We start from the raw sequence: 3,126 nt of genomic DNA on the forward strand, positions 1-3,126 counted from the left end.
ATCATGTACAACCCTGACGAAAATACGATCAATTGGTTCATACTTTTTAATGTGCTTCAACTTTTTCAACTTCCGTGCAATACATGAGCGTGGGCCATGGATGTAGCACTATGGGTGTAATAGAATGCGGTGATAGAGATTAATTAGGGGAAGTCAAAAAAGGAAGATAGTCTCACATCGACGCGACTAATCAACGGGCTGTGGAGATGCCCATCAAGTGATGTCAATGCGAGGAGTACGGATTGCCATGCAACAGATGTACTAAGAGCTATAAGTGTATGAAAGCTCAACATGAAAACTAAGGGGTTCTGCATCCAAGTTGCTTGCTCATGAAGACCTTGGGAATTTGAGGAAGCCCATCATTGGAATATACAAGCCAAGTTCTATAATGAAAAATTCCCACTAGTATATGAAAGTGACAACATAGGAGACTCTCTATATGAAAAATATGGTGCTACTTTGAAGCACAAGTGTGGAAAAGGATAGTAACATTACCCCTTCTCTCCTTTTATCTCATTTTTTTGTTGGGCTCCTTTTGGCCTCTTTTTTTCATCTAGCTCCTCATCCCGACTTGTGTGGGAGTCATAGTCCCCATCATCCTTTCATCACTGGGACAATGATCTAATAATGATGATCATCACACTTTTATTTACTTACAATTCAATGTTACAACTCGATACTAGAATAATATGACTCTATATGAATGCCTCTGGCAGTGTACCAGGATGTGCAATGATCTAGCGTAACATGTATAAAAAATGATGAACGGTGGCTGAGCCACAAATACTGTGTCAGCTATATGATCATGCAAAGCAATATGAAAATGAAGGTGTACGTCATAATAATGGAAAGGTGGAAGTTCCATGACAATATATCTCGGAATGGCTACCGGAATGCCATAACCGGTAGGTATGGTGGCTGTTTTGAGGAAGATATAAGGAGGCTTATGTGTGATGGAGCGTATCATATCATAGGGTTTGGATGCACTGGCGAAGATTGCACCGACTCTCGAGGTGAGAAAGGGCAATGCTCGGTACCGAAGAGGCTAGCAAATTGCGGAAAGGTAAGAGTGCGTATAATCCATTGATTCACATTAGTCATAAAGATATCACATACTTATTGCGGAAGCCTATTATCCCTCGAAGCAAAGTACTACTAGTCTACTAGCGTGCCCCTAGGGGGATATATTGGTAGGAAAAGACCATCGCTCGTCCCCGACCGCCACTCATAAGGAAGACACTCAATAATAAATCATGCTCCAACTTCATAGCATAACTAGAGACTATACGTGTATGCTTCGGGAATCACAAACCTTAACACCAATATTCTTACTAAACCACAATCATTCACTAGTACCTCCCACATATTACCATCTCAATATCGCAAAACTATTGGAAGGAATCAAACTTATCATATTCAGTGATCTACATGAAAGTTTTTATTATATCCTTCTTGAATGCCTATCATATTAGGACCAATTTCATAACATGTGCGTATTGCCATTACTATTTACTAGACTCTCAAAAAGATATAAGTGAAGCATGAGAGTACAACTATTTCTTTAAACTATAACCACCACCGTGCTCTAAAAGATATAAGTGAAGCACTGGAACAACTGCCTAGCTCAATAGATATAAGTGTAGCACATAGAGTATCCTAACAAATCGCGAATAAATGTGGGGCAAAACTCGTATCATTTGATAAATAAAAATATAGCTCCAAGTAGTATACCGATGGATTGTAGACGAAAGAGGGGATGCCATCCGGGGCATCCCCAAGCTTAGATGATTGTGTCTCCTTGAATATTACCTTGGGGTGACTTGGGCATCCCCAATCTGAGGGTATTTTCGCTCCTTATTCCTTTATCCATCGTCATCTCACCCAAAACTTGAAAACTTCATCACACAAAACTCAACAAAAACCTCGTGAGCTCCGTTAGTATAACAAGCAAATCATAAACTTTAGGTACTATTAGGAACCCATTAATATTTTATTATTGCATAATGCCTACTGTATTCTAACTTCTCCATGACTTATACCCCCTGATATAATCCACAACATCATTAAAACAAGCAAACTATGCATAAAAAACAGAACAATCTTTAATGATCTGAACAAATACTTCTATAACTCCAAAAATTCTGAAAAATTAGGACAACATGGGAAATTTGTATATAAATAATGTGTAAAACATTCAGAATTTTGTCACGTTGCACTAAATTTTTAAAATTCCAGTGCTAGACGCAAAAGTTTCTGTTTTTTTCACAGAATCAAGTCAACTATCAACAAAATCATTCCAAAGGCTCGCACCAACACTAATTAATAAACACACACAATCATAACAGTAGCATAATTGTGTGAACACTCAAAAATAGAAAAGAAAAGAAGAAAAATAAGATAACTATTGGGTTGCCTCCCAACAAGCGCTATTGTTTTATGCCCCTAGCTAGGCGTAAGGCATAGTTTCAAATATTATCATCCTTCAAATCCAACTCCTCAATTACACATCCATGCTTCCTAGGAGGTTTAGCATACAAATTTTCAACAATCACACTCCTAGGGACAAACTTGAGAAATTTGTTTTCAATAAATGGTTCCTTTATCAAATCAACGAAGTTGAGGAGCACACTAATCATTTTAAGATCTTCTCCATCACTAGGTGTGGCACCTATATTCTTAGGAAGAGACATAAATTTAGGACTCTTTTTAGGAGTAGTTCTCTCAATAGTTTTAACGAAAGAAAAAGCGGAACCCAAATTATTAATAACTTCTTCCAACTTATCAATTCTAGAAGGACTTTGTTCTATTCTCTCATTAATTATAGGTTCCTTCTCTTTTGGCATATTCAATGTAGTTCCTATATTTGATCCAAATTGAGTTACTTGATTATGAATCTTTTTATCTAAATTTTCAATATGTTCTATGGCACACATTTTATTTTCAATAGCTTCCAATCTTTGCATCACATGTTCCAAAGTTAATGTTGTTTCATTACTAATCATAGGTGGTGATCCTACTAAATTTCCCACAGCATTGAAAGCATCCATAGGGTGACTACTCAAAAAATTCCCTCCAATAATAGTGTCAAGCACAAATCTATATCAAGTAGTAACACCCACATAAAAA

This window comes from Triticum aestivum, chromosome 4D, assembly GCF_018294505.1.
Source record: "Triticum aestivum cultivar Chinese Spring chromosome 4D, IWGSC CS RefSeq v2.1, whole genome shotgun sequence".
Classification (NCBI taxonomy): Eukaryota; Viridiplantae; Streptophyta; class Magnoliopsida; order Poales; family Poaceae; genus Triticum; species Triticum aestivum.